Source organism: Manis javanica, chromosome 5 (assembly GCF_040802235.1).
Source record: "Manis javanica isolate MJ-LG chromosome 5, MJ_LKY, whole genome shotgun sequence".
Classification (NCBI taxonomy): Eukaryota; Metazoa; Chordata; class Mammalia; order Pholidota; family Manidae; genus Manis; species Manis javanica.
The window spans coordinates 102,367,285-102,381,724 of record NC_133160.1 but is presented as its reverse complement, the minus strand read 5'-3'; positions in this window follow the sequence as shown (position 1 = coordinate 102,381,724).

Sequence of the window (14,440 nt, the reverse complement as noted above, 5' to 3'; positions counted from 1 at the left end):
CTTATGCACTGAGCTGTAGAGCTAGGAAGGGTGGTGTATAGGAAGCAGGCGCCATCTTTAGGGCGTTGTCCAGCTAGACTGGGACTCAGCCTCGGCCGTAGGCCGGGCCCCCACAATTGTAAGGCTCCCTTTCTTCTTCCCCCCTTCTCCCTCCCTTCCCACCTACCCTCCCCAGTCCCTTTCCCTTTCGTAACTTTTAGTCCATTCTTGGGTTCTGTGATTCTGCTGCTGTTTTGTTCCTTCAGTTTTTCTTTGTTCTTACACCACACATATGAGTGAAATCATTTGGTACTTGTCTTTCTCCACCTGGATTATTTCACTGAGCATAATACCCTCTAGCGCCACCCATGTTGTTGCAAATGATGGGATTTGTTTTCTTCTTATGGCTGAAAAATATTCCATTGTGTATATGTACCACATCTTCTTTATGCATTCATCTACTGATGGACACTTAGGTTGCTTCAATTTCTTGGCTATTGTTAATAGTGCTGCCATAAACATAGGGGTGCATCTGTCTTTTTCAAACTGGGCTGCATTCTTAGGGTAAATTCCTAGAAGTGGGATTCCTGGGTCAAATGGTATTTCTATTTTGAGCTTTTTGAGGAACCTCCATACTGCTTTCCACAATGGTTGAACTAATTTACATTCCCACTAGCAGTGTAGGAGGGTTCCCCTTTCTCCACATCCTCGCCAACATTTGTTGTTGTTTGTCTTTTGCATGGTGGCAATCCTTACTGGTATGAGGTGATACCTCATTGTGGTTTTAATTTGCATTTCTCTGATGACTAGCAATGTGGAGCATCTTTTCATGTTTTTGTTGGCCATCTGAATTTCTTCTTTGGAGAACTGTCCAGTTCCTCTGCCCATTTTTTTTTTTTTTTGAGAGGGCATCTCTCATATTTATTGATCAAATGGTTGTTAACAACAATAAAATTCAGTATGGGGGGTCAATGCTCAATGTACAATCATTAATCCATCTCAAGCCTAATTCTCGTCAGTCTCCAATCTTCTGAAGCATAATGAACAAGTTCTTACATGGTGAACGAATTCTTACATAGTGAATAAATTCTTACATGGTGAACAGTACAAGGGCATTCATCACAGAAACTTTTGGTTTTGATAACGCATTATGAAATATAAACAATCAGGTCAAATATGAATATTCGTTTGATTTTTGTACTTGATTTATATGTTGATCCCACATTTCTCCCTTTATTATTATTTTTATTTTTATTTTTAATAAAATGCTGAAGTGGTAGGTAGATGCAAGATAAAGGTAGAAAACATAGTTTAGTGCTGTAAGAGGGCAAATGTAGATGATCAGATGATCAGGTGTGTGCCTATGGACTAAGTATTAATCCAGGCTAGACAAGGGCAGAAAGACATCCACGGATGGAGAAGATTTCTCTCAAAGCAGGGGGGGTGAGGTTCTGAGCCTCACCTCTGTTGATCCCCAATTTCTCACCTGATGGCCCCCCTGCGACTGTGCTGTCTTAGGTTGTTCCTCCCTTGAGGAATCTTACCCGTCTCTGGTTAACCAGTCATCTTCTGGGGCCATACAGGGAAATGTAAAGTTGGTAAGTGAGAGAGAAGCCATATTGTTTGAAAAGGTTAGCTTTTTACTTCTTTGCTGATTTATGCCCTGTGGCTTCTATGCCCAGCACTTGTCTCGAGGTATCTTTACCACCTGGAGGAATTATGATACTCGGTAAATTCGATATGAGGCATGAATTCTATTTAAGGGTTGTAATTAGGAAGGAAGAAGAAAAGCTACAGATGTAGCATATGGAAGGAAACATGGGAGGATTGATTATTTCTTTGACATATCTTCTTGTAGAGTACCTTAAGTATGTATAGGTTTTAAACTACTAACTAATTTGTACACACATATTAACATAATAGGAATACGGTGACATAAACTCAGCAAATCTATAATTACCATCCATCTCCAGTGGAGCCAAGAAAACCATTTAGACACCCTAGGCATTTGTGAAAATTTGTCTATGATATGATGGATATTGTCCAACTGTACTTGAACAGTCTGAGAGAAATCAGACAAATTAAAGCAGCCCATTTCTGGGATCTGTTCACCTCCCATATGTCCTTTTAACCATAAATAGTCTATAGTCATAAGATTTTGGAGTGCTACACCTTGCACCCCTCCCAACTCCTGGTTGAGTTCCAACAGTACAGATCTGGTCAAATTCGTTGTCTCACTGTATGCACATGCCAGCCTAGACATCTCCCTCCTCATTCCAATGGCAAGTCCAGGAAACGGTGGGGTGGATGCAGCCACAACTGCAGCATCGCCCGGATCCCTGTGGAGGCTTTTTGATGATCATCCCCCAGCACGAGTCCTCCAGAGAGTGCTGATGCCGGAAGCTCCTCCTCATATCGTATCTTAGTTCATTTTCTGGGTATCCAAGCTAGGCCTTGATCTTCTGCATAAAAACAAACAGACCCTTTGCCCACACTTTGACATGCCCTCTATACCACTGTGCAGAACTCATTGGAGGTCAGAACACTGTAACTGCTTTTTTTTTTTTTTAAGAGAAAGGAATATTATCAGAAAAGAGTACGTCCATAGCTGATCATCTGACACCCTTTAAGTGATCAACATTAAGGATATTTAAAGCATGCGTTGATCTTTGATTTACCAATAGTTTTATCCTATTAAGGAGTAATCCCCCTTTTCTTTCTCTCTTTCTTTTTTTTTTTTTTTTTAATTTTTAATCTATACTTACATGAAGAATACTATGTTTACTATGCTCTCCCCTATATCAGGTCCCCCTAACAACCACATTACGGTTACTGTCCATCAGCTTAGCAAAATGTTGTAGAGTCACTACTTGTCCTCTCTGTGTTGTGCAGCCCACCCTCCCCTTTCTCCCTCCCCCTCATGCATGCTAATCTTAATACCCCCTTCTTCTACCCCCCCCTTATCCCTCCCTGCCCACCCATCCTCCCCAGTTCCTTTCCCTTTGGTACCTGTTAGTCCATTTTTGGGTTCTGTAATTCTGCTGCTGTTTTGTTCCTTCAGTTTTTCCTTTGTTCCTATACTCCTCAGATGAGTGAAATCATTTGGTATTTCTCTTTCTCTGCTTGGCTTATTTCACTGAGCATAATACTCTCCAGCTCCATCCATGTTGCTGCAAATGGTAGGATTTGCTCTCTTCTTATGGCTGAGTAGTATTCCATTGTGTATATGTACCACATCTTCTCTATCCATTCATCTACCGATGGACATTTAGGTTGCTTCCAATTCTTGGCTATTGTAAATAGTGCTGTGATAAACATAGGGGTGCATCTGTCTTTCTCAAACTTGATTGCTGCGTTCTTAGGGTAAATTCCTAGGAGTGGAATTCCTGGGTCAAATGGTAGGTCTGTTTTGAGCATTTTGATGAACCTCCATACTGCTTTCCACAATGGTTGAACTAATTTACATTCCCACCAGCAGTGTAGGAGGGTTCCCCTTTCTCCACAGCCTCGCCAACATTTGTTGTTGTTTGTCTTTTTGATGATGGCGATCCTTACTGGTGTGAGGTGATACATCATTGTAGTTTTAATTTGCATTTCTCTGATAATTAGCGATGTGGAGCATCTTTTCATGTGTCTCTTGGCCATCTGTATTTCTTTTTTAGAGAACTGTCTGTTCAGTTCCTCTGCCCATTTTTTAATTGGGTTATTTGTTTTTGTTTGTTGAGTCATGTGAGCTCTTTATATGTTCTGGATGTCAAGCCTTTATCAGATGTGTCATTTTCAAATATATTCTCCCATACTGTAGGGTTCCTTTTTGTTCTATTGATGGTGTCTTTCACTGTACAGAAGCTTTTCAGCTTAATGTAGTCCCACTTGCTCATTTTTGCTGTTGTTTTCCTTGCCCGGGGAGATATGTTCAAGAAGAGGTCACTCATGTTTATGTCTAAGAGGTTTTTGCCTATGTTTTTTTCCAAGACTTTAATGGTTTCATGACTTACATTTAGGTCTTTGATCCATTTTGAGTTTACTTTTGTATATGGGGTTAGACAATGGTCCAGTTTCATTCTCCTACATGTAGCTGTCCAGTTTTGCCAGCACCATCTGTTGAAGAGACTGTCATGTTGCCATTGTATGTCGATGGCTCCTTTATCAAATATTAATTAACCATATATGTTTGGGTTAATTTCTAGAGTCTCTAATCTGTTCCACTGGTCTGTGGCTCTGTTCTTGTGCCAGTACCAAATTGTCTTGGTTACTATGGCTTTGTAGTAGAGCTTGAAGTTGGGGAGTGAGATCCCCCTACTTTATTCTTCTTTTTCAGGATTGCTTTGGCTATTTGGGGTCTTTGGTGTTTCCATATGAATTTTTTAATTATTTGTTCCAATTCATTGAAGAATGTTGATGGTAATTTGAGAGGGATTGCATCAAATCTGTATATTGCTTTGGGCAGGATGGCCATTTTGATGATATTAAATCTTCCTAGCCATGAGCATGGGATGAGTTTCCATTTATTAGTGTCCCCTTTAATTTCTCTTAAGAGTGACTTGTAGTTTTCAGAGTATAAGTCTTTCACTTCTTTGGTTAGGTTTATTCCTAGGTATTTTATTCTTTTTGATGCAATGGTGAATGGAATTGTTTTCCTGACTTCTCTTTCTATTGATTCATTGTTAGAGTATAGGAAAACTACAGATTTCTGTGTGTTAATTTTGTATCCTGCAACTTTGCTGTATTCCGATATCAGTTCCAGTAGTTTTGGAGTGGAGTCTTTAGGGTTTTTTATGTACACTATCATATCATCTGCAAATAGTGACAGTTTAACTTCTTCTTTACCAATCTGGATTCCTTGTATTTCTTTGTTTTGTCTGATTGCCGTGGCTAGGACCTCCAGTACTATGTTAAAAAACAGTGGGGAGAGTGGGCATCCCTGTCTGGTTCCCGATCTCAGAGGAAATGCTTTCAGCTTCTCGCTGTTCAGTATAATGCTGGCTGTGGGTTTATCATATATGGCCTTTATTATGTTGAGGTACTTGCCCTCTATTCCCATTTTGCTGAGAGTTTTTATCATGAATGGATGTTGAATTTTGTCAAGTGCTTTTTCAGCATCTATGGAGATGATCATGTGGTTTTTGTCTTTCTTTTTGTTGATGTGGTGGATGATGTTGATGGATTTTCGAATGTTGTACCATCCTTGCATCCCTGGGATGAACCCCACTTGGTCATGGTGTATGATCCTTTTGATATGCTGTTGAATTCTGTTTGCTAATATTTTATTGAGTATTTTTGCATCTACATTCATCAGGGATATTGGTCTGTAATTTTCTTTTTTGGTGGGGTCTTTGCCTGGTTTTGGTATTAGGGTGATGTTGGCTTCATAGAATGAGTTTGGGAGTATTCCCTCTTCTTCTTTTTTTTTTTGGAACACTTTAAGGAGAATGGGTATTATGTCTTCTCTGTGTGTCTGATAAAATTCCGAGGTAAATCCGTCCAGCCCCGGGGTTTTGTTCTTGGGTAGTTTTTTGATTACCATTTCAATTTCTTTGCTCGTAATTGGTTTGTTTAACTTTTGTGTTTCTTCCTTGGTCAGTCTTGGGAGTTTGTATTTTTGTAGGAAGTTGTCCATTTCTTCTAGGTTTTCCAGCTTGTTGTCATATAGGTTTTCATAGTAGTCTTTAATAATTCTTTGTATTTCTGTGGAGTCTGTCATGATTTTTCCATTCTCATTTCTGATTTGTTGATTTGTGTTCATTCTCTTTTTCTCTTAATAAGTTTGGCTAGAGGCTTAGCTATTTTGTTTATTTTCTGAAAGAACCAGCTCTTGGTTTTGTTGTTTTTTGCTATTGTTTTATTCTTCTCAATTTTGTTTATTTCTTCTGTGATCTTTATTATGTCCCTCCTTCTGCTGACTTTAGGCCTCATTTGTTCTTCTTTTTCCAGTTTTGATAATTGTGATGTTAGACTATTCATTTGGGATTGTTCTTCCTTCTTCAAGTGTGTCTGGATTGCTGTATAGTTTCCTCTTAAGACTGCTTTTGCTGCGTCCCATAGAAGTGGGGCTTAGTGTTGTTGTTGTCATTTGTTTCTATATATTCCTTGATCTCTATTTTGATTTGTTCATTGATCCATTGATTATTTAGTATCACGTTGTTAAGCCTCCATGTGTTTGTGAGCCTTTTTGTTTTCTTTGTAGAATTTATTTCTACTTTTATACCTTTGTGGTCTGAAAAATTGGTTGGTAGAATTTCAATATTTTGGAGTTTACTGAGGCTCCTTTTGTGAGCTAGTATGTGGTCTATTCTAGAGAATGTTCCATGTGCACTTGAGAAGAATGTATATCCTGTTGCTTTTGGATGTAGAGTTCTATAGATGTCTATTAGGTCCATCTCTTCTAGTGTGTTGTTCAGTGCCTGTGTGTCCTTATTTTCTGTCCGGTGGATCTATCCTTTGGGGTGAGTGGTGTGTTGAAGTCTCCTACAATGAATGCATTGCAGTCTATTTCCCTCTTTAGTTCTGTTAGTATTTGCTTCACATATGCTGGTGCTCCTGTTTTGGGTGCATATATATTTAGAATGGTTATATCCTCTTGTTGGACTGAGCCCTTTATCATTATGTAGTATCCTTCTTTATCTCTTGTTACTTCAGTTGTTTTGAAGTCTATTTTGTCTGATATTAGTACTGCAACCCCTGCTTTCTTCTCACTGTTGTTTGCGTGAAATATGTTTTTCCATCCCTTGACTTTTAGTCTATGCTTATCTTTGGGTTTAAGGTGAGTTTCTTGTAAGAAACATATAGATGGGTCTTGCTTTTTTATCCATTCTGTTACTCTGTGTCTTTTGATTGGTGCATTAATTCCATTAACATTTAGGGTGACTATTGAGAGATATGTACTTATTGCCATTGCAGGCTTTAGATTCATGGTTACCAAAGGTTCAAGGTTAGCTTCTTTAGTATCTTACTGCCTAACTTAGCTCACTTATTGAGCTGTTATATACACTGTCTGGAGATTCTTTTCTTCTCTCCCTTCTTATTACTCCTCCTCCATTCTTCATATGTTGTGTGTTTTGTTCTGCGCTCTTTTTAGGGGTTCTCCCATTTAGAGCAGTCCCTGTAGGATGCCCTGTAGAGGTGGTTTGTGGGAAGCAAATTCCCTCAGGTTTTGCTTGTCTGGGAATTGTTTAATCCCGCCATCATATTTAAATGATAGTCGTGCTGGATACAGTATCCTTGGTTCATGTCCCTTCTGTTTCATTGCATTAAGTATATCATGGCATCCTCTTCTGGCCTGTAGGGTTTCTGTTGAGAAGTCTGATATTAGCCTGATGGGTTTTCCTTTATAGGTGACCTTTTTCTTTCTAGCTGCCTTTAAAACTCTTTCCTTGTCCTTGATCCTTGCCATTTTAATTACTATGTGTCTTGGTGTTGTCCTCCTTGAATCCTTTCTGTTGGGGGTTCTCTGTAATTCCATGGTCTGTTCGATTATTTCCTCCCCCAGTTTGGGGAAGTTTTCAGAAATTATTTCTTCAAAGAGACTTTCTATCCCTTTTCCTCTATCTTCTTTTTCTTCTGGTACCCCTATAATACGAATATTATTCCTTTTGGATTGGTCACATAGTTCTCTTAGTGTTATTTCATTCCTGGAGATCCTTTTATCTCTCTCTATGTCAGCTTCTATACGTTCCTGCTCTCTGGCTTCTATTCCTTCAATGGCCTCTTGCATCTTATCCATTCTGCTTATAAATCCTTCCAGGGATTGTTTCACTTCTGTGATCTCCTTCCTGACATCTGTGATCTCCCTCTGGACTTCATCCCATTGCTCTTGCATTTTTCTCTGCATCTCATCCCATTGCTCTTGCATTTTTCTCCGCACCTCTCTCAGCATGTTCATGATTTTTATTTTGAATTCTTTTTCAGGAGGACTGGTTAGGTCTGTCTCCTTCTCAGGTGTTGTCTCTGTGATCTTTGTCTTCCTATAGTTTTGTCTTTTCATGGTGATAGAGATAGTGTGCAGAGCTGTTACAAGTGACCGCTGGAAGAGCTTCCCTTCTTGTTGGTTTGTGGTCTTCCTCACCTGGGAGAATAGCGACCTCTAGTGGGTTGTGCTGGGCAGCTGTGTGCAGACAGGGCTTCTGCTTCCTGCCAGGTTGCTATGGGGTTTATCTCCTCTGTTGCTGTGGGCGTGGCCTGGCTGGGGCTGCTCCTCCAAAGTGGTGGAGCCCCGTTGGAGGGGGAATGGCCGGGAGGCAATTTATCTCTGTAAGGGGCCTCTGTGCTCCCTGTTGCCCAGGGGGTTGGAGTGCCCAGAGATCCCCACATTCCCTGCGTCTGGTCTAAGTGTCCTGTCCTGCCCCTTTAAGACTTCCAAAAAGCACTCTCCAAACCAAAGCAACAGCAACAATGAGAGAGGGAACAGAAAAAAAAAAAAAAAAAGGAAAAAATGCGCGATATTCTTTGTCCTCAGGTGCCAGTCCCAGGCACCCTTTCACCAGTCCTGCTGCCCTGCCTCCCTAGCACCAGGGTCCCTGTCCCTTTAAAGCTTCCAAAAGCACTCTCCAAAAAGCGGGAAAAAAAGGGGAAAAACGCACAATTTCCTCCGTCCTCAAGTGTCGGTCTCAGGCACCCGCCCACCGGTCCCGCAGGGAAAAATGCGGAATATTCTTTGTCCTCAGGCATCGGTCCCAGGCACCCGCTTACCAGTCCCGCCGCCCTGCCTCCCTAGCACCGGGGTCCCTGTCCCTTTAAGGCTTCCAAAAAGCACTCGCCAAAAAGAGAAAAAAAAAGGGGAGAAACACGTGATTTCCTCCATCCTCAAGTGCCGGTCCCAGGCACCTGCTCACCGGTCCTGCCACCCTGCCTCCCTAGGAACGGGGTCCCTGCCCCTTTAAGGCTTCCAAAAAGCACTCGCCAAAAAAAAAAAACAAAACCGCTCCGGTTTCTTTCCACCCGCCGGGAGCCGGGGGGAGGGGCGTTCGGGTCTCGCCGGGCCGGGGCTTGTATCTTACCCCCTTCGCAAGGCGCTGGGTTCTTGCAGGTGTGGATGTGGTCTGGATGTTGTCCTGTGTCCTGTGGTCTCTATTTTAGGAAGATTTTTCTTTGTTATATTTTCATAGCTCTATGTGTTTTTGGGAGGAGATTTCCACTGCTCTACTCACGCCGCCGTCTTGGCTCCGCCCCTCTGCCTATTTTTTAATTGGTTTGTTCGCCTTTTGTTTGTTGAGGTGCATGAGCTCTTTATATATTTTGTTTTTTTCATTGATTTTGACAAATAGCTTCAAACAGCACAAGCTGGAAAAACTCTTATAGGCTCCTGAGAGGTAAAAATACTTCACCCTTGATACAAATACTGTTGATTTGCTAATGCTTTCTATTTGCATCTCCTTTCCTTAAGACTCCAATTTGAAGCAGAATGTCAGCTAGTGTAATTAACTGATTTTTCGTTATTGCACAGTAAACCAAAGCTGACATACACCATGCCCTCCTCCCTCACCATTCTCCTTATTTTATTTATCTGCCTGTCTCTGAATAAGAAGATTGAAAAGGAGGAGGAAGAAGGGGCAGGGAAAGGAGAGAAGGAAGAAGAGGAAAGAGGGAGGGGGAAGGCTATTTAGCCACTGGTGCTATTTCTCCCTTTGTGCCACAAACACAATCCGAAGTCCTTGAGGCCTCCTGTCCCAGCAGAGGACAGCGCGAATGCTCTGAAAGACAATTTCCACTTGATACACATTGTTCTAGGGTACATGGTCAAGATTTTAAGGAGATGGATTATTTTGAATCATTATTGTATCACTAATCATTGAAGGGAGGATAGGAGGTATCCTTTTGTTTCTTCTATTATTTCTCTTTCTTGGGGAATCTTTGTGTTTTATTATTTTGTCAAAACTTAAATGAAGGAATTTAAAGAAAACTTTTATTTTCAATGCTTAGGGATATGGAGTTATTTTTCTCATCTGGTATTAAATCCATCCCAGATAGAACTTCAAAAAATCATTTGCCCAAGGCTTATATAAAATAACAAAAATTTCCAAGTTATAAAATTCTGTTTAATGTATTTGCTCTGTCTCTTTTTTTTCCAGTTTTATTCTCTGTTTTTTTAATATGATACAAATATGTGACACTGCTTCCTCTCAGTTCTTTTAACACTGAGAGTTTTATACCATTTCCCTTTTTGGAAGGAAGGAGAATATGAGTACTAATCTTGCTGCAAAATGGGTCACATTTTCCTTACATACATGACCTCCATGAAAATAAGAAATGGTGACTGGAAGGCAGATCAGAACTTTTGCCTATTTAATAGTTAACCGTAGACCTGCTGCCTAATTGCTATAGACCTTTTTGACTTCCTTTTATTTTGGGGTCATGGACCAGCACTCATTTTCATGGTTTATTCCTTTGCTCTTCCTTCAGATTCGGAGAATGTCTGAGCTAGGCAGAATAGTCTACTTAAAAAAAATTTGTTAAATAAAATAGATTTATTGATCAGTTATTTTAATATTTTATTATATATTGTTTGACAATTGTCCTAAGTAACATCAATATTTTACCATCCATCTTTTTATAACTTAGTTTATATTTTTATCAAAGAAATATACTTTTTCAGCTTTTAACAAGGCTTGTAATAAAAAATGGCAATCTCTGCCTCACTTATCCATAGTACCATCCTTCTTGCAAGAAAAAAAAATGTACTTGTTTTAACTAGTTCTTCAGGCATTTATTTCCAAACATCTAAATAACATGATCATGCTCCTGGTTTTTTTCCTCCAATTTTACACATTCCTAACTACTTTTTGCAAATTAACCCCTTATACTTCCAACAGCTCCTCTAAACTATAGTCTTTCACCCTCTATCCTTCTGAGGCAGGAATTAGTGGGACACAGGCACATAGAAATCAAGGTCCCTGTAAAGCACAGGCAGAAGGGAACTAGGGGTCAAGGCTTCACAGTAAACAGGAAGCCTCATTTTGGACATCTGGGAAGATTCAACCTGAGAAAAAAGGGAGTTTTCCTTTGATCCTTGCTCAGCCATAGCAACAAGCCCAGCCAATTATGTAAATTCCTCTGTTTTTGTGCTTATAAATCCTAGACGTTGCGGCCCGTCCCGATTAGTAGGAGTCTTTTTCTTTCGTTTTCAGCCCTTATTACAAGTTTTGCTGGGTGCTCCATACTCTTGTCTACCGGCTTCTTTCCTCGTTGCCTCTGAGACACAATCCTGGGAAGAAGAGTAACAAAACAGTAACTCCTCCCCCGGGAACACTAACATTATAATTATAGGATCTTTTTTAGAGGAAACTCCCATGTATAGCTGTAGATTAGGTGTGTCCATGGGAAGAGGTGAGTTCCGGGTCTTACTAAATCACCATCTTGAACAGGAACTCTATGATCTTTTTAAATTAAATATATATTCAGAGTTTATATTATTATGACCATGTAAACATTATGCACAAGTGAGCCATATATTGTACTATGATTACATTCCCTTTTGTATACAATTTTCTCCCAAGAGTTAATAATTGTCTTTTTTTTCTGTTTTTAGCTTATTTATTTATTTACCCACCCGACCTTAATTCATTCATAACTCTGGATAGCAGGGTAAATCTCTTAAATTATACTTATGTATCAAGTAAGCTATCTGCTCCCTCGGCCCCTCTTTCTCTCTTGCTCTCACTCTTTCTGCAGACAGCCACCCTCTGGAGCTCTCTGACCTTCTGTTCCAATTGGATTGGCTGCTTTCTAGGTCTGACACACCACTCTTGTCTTGGAGTGTTCCTTGCCTCCTTTATGATTCTGTTTCCTATATCCTATATCTCTTTCAGTTTATTTTCCATTGTGTAGAGAACCTCTTCTAGCAGATTCCCAAGAAAGGATATATAATAGGGAGAGCTTTTGAAAACTTGAAATGCCTGCAAATGACTATATTCTACCATCTGATTGATTAATACTTTGGCTGGAAATTTAATTCTCAGTAGAAAATAATTTCCCCTGGGATTGTGAAGACATTGTTCCATTGTGTTTTACCTTACTGTGTGAATGTTGAAAAGTTAATTTTTTTCTTTCACAATCTTCTGTATATGAACTATTTTCTCTTTCTGGAAGATTTTAGAGGTTTTTCATCATCCTGGTGTTCTGAATATTTATGATGAGGTACTAAATTTACTGTCAACCTTTTTCATTTATTGCAAATGATATTCAGTGGACTTTTTCTAACTGAGTAAGTTCCACAAGATCAGGAATTTTACTGCTTTACTATTTAATGCTTAATTTTCATTACCCAGCACAGGATCTGACACTAAGTAGGACTCATGAAAAACTGAACAAATGAATTCATGACTAAATGAATAGGGGAGTTTTTTGGTTATAGGCCTTTGTGGCTTTCCTTCCTCTCATTCTTCTATTCTTTAAGCTCTGGTTCTTTTGTTTTCTTAAATTTCCCTCCTATTATTTTAAATCTCTTTGTCTCTTTTAATTTTTGTGAAATATCCTTCGCTTTAGCTGCTACACCTTTTATTGCATTTCTAATATCACTAATGCTGTATTTAATTTTTAAGATTTCTCCTTTTGTTTTTAAAATGTTCCTTTTATAAAACAGCACATTTTTCTTGTTCTAGGACACCTTATATCTTATATGGTACCTTAAATCTTTGTGGATATATTTGTTTGCTTGTATTACTTTAATGTATTCAAAAGTTAGTTTAGGTACAAAGAAGGTCAGTTTGCTTCTTTTTGGTTTACTCCTCAGAGGGCTTAGGTTTCAGCTTCTTCTGTTCCCCTCAGTTACTTACCACTCACCCATCTGCTTTCTATATTCTCTTCCCTGCTGTAGGCTTTTCTTTTTTTATCCTGTCACTTTATACTTCTTAAAGTTTCCTTCATTGCCATTTTAGAGAAATTATGAGAAGGAATGCTGATTAGTTTATGTTTCAATCTACCAATTTAACTAGAATTTCTCAGTACATTTTCAGTGAAATATTTAAAGGATTTAGGATTAGGTAGGTTTTTCATAAAGACGAGCACAGCATTGGAAAATACTCTTTTCCATGAGGCTATTGAGTGGTGTTATTACTGTTTTTTAGATAATAAAATATAATGTTTTAGTAAACTGTCCTAGCATATAAAACATTTTTTATAAGTGTGAAAATATATTCTTCTGGATTTTGTTTAAAAGTAGAGTGAGATTTTAGAGAATTTATACCATGTTTTATGGCATTTGGAAAAATTACAAGGCAAGGTAGCACTAAGGGCTTGTTTACTCAAAATGGGGAGGAGAGGAGTGGAAAAATAACACCTCTAAAAATTATCCTTTGTGTATATTAAAAACAAAAACAGTAATTCAAGGACATTGCCAATAGTGCTTTCATCCCAGAGTGGGTGCTTGGATGGCAGATCATTTGCCCCCTCTGAGAGGAGCTGTGTGCAAGTAGTTCAGTGGATCAGCCTGTCACCACTGAGACCCAAAAAGAAAATTAAAGAAGTCATCGTATAGACTGGTCATCTACTAGAAGTACAGATTGTGAAGTCAACATAAAATTCTGATTTCCCTCAATAATCAAAAGCAACCAATGTCTACAGCAGTGGTCTTTCACTTTTTAAACAATTCACCTAAAAATAGTTGCTATATGCATACATATATATTAAAAAGTCAAGAGGTTCCAAGGACTTTTAAAAAGTGTGCCCTTTTATCATTTTTACTTCTTTTAGCTAATTCCTCTGATATTTCCAACTATTTTAAAAGAAGAAAGGTATATACAGCCATCATTTACTTAATCAATTTTAGATATTATTAATTGACTTCTGTATTAGTCCAGACCCTCCAAGAAGCAGACACAAAAGCAAAAAATTTACTAGGGGAAATGAGTGCAAGGAAAAATAGAGAGGGACCCAGGGGGGAAGCTGGGAATGCTATCAGACTGCCCTGCAGGCCTTACTGAGTCCAGGGAGAGGGAGAAGAGGAAGTGTAGGGAAAAGGAGGCCTGCTGAGGCTTGAGCTGAGGCACTCTGTGCAGATAAACAGACCTTGGACCGACTGTTAAGAGAGTTGGACTCTTCATAATATACTCAGATCCTGGCCAGTTCTGGGAACAATGGAACAGTTAATTACCTCGCAAAGTCCCATAAAATCATAATAAACAAGACTTACGTAACAATAGTTACATAAGTAAGATGTTTGTACAAGAGTCTAAAGCATGAAGTCAAAGGAGCCTTGCGAAGCCTCGCCCACGGTGTGGACATAGGGCCCCGGATCCTGTCCCACCGAGGCTCCGGGTGGCTGTTACCAGGGGCTTCCCAGCTGGTGCAACTCGGGTGCTGCCTACTCAGGGGTGAAGTTTGTATTCTTACTTTCATTTTCCATTTATCTGCTAATTTGCCTTAATGCTTTGCAATAAACATTTCTTCCTTTAGTATATTATCATGTGGGGGTCTCATTTCTGCCTTATCAGATGCTTCGAACCTTATCTTGAGCAATACAGGAAGA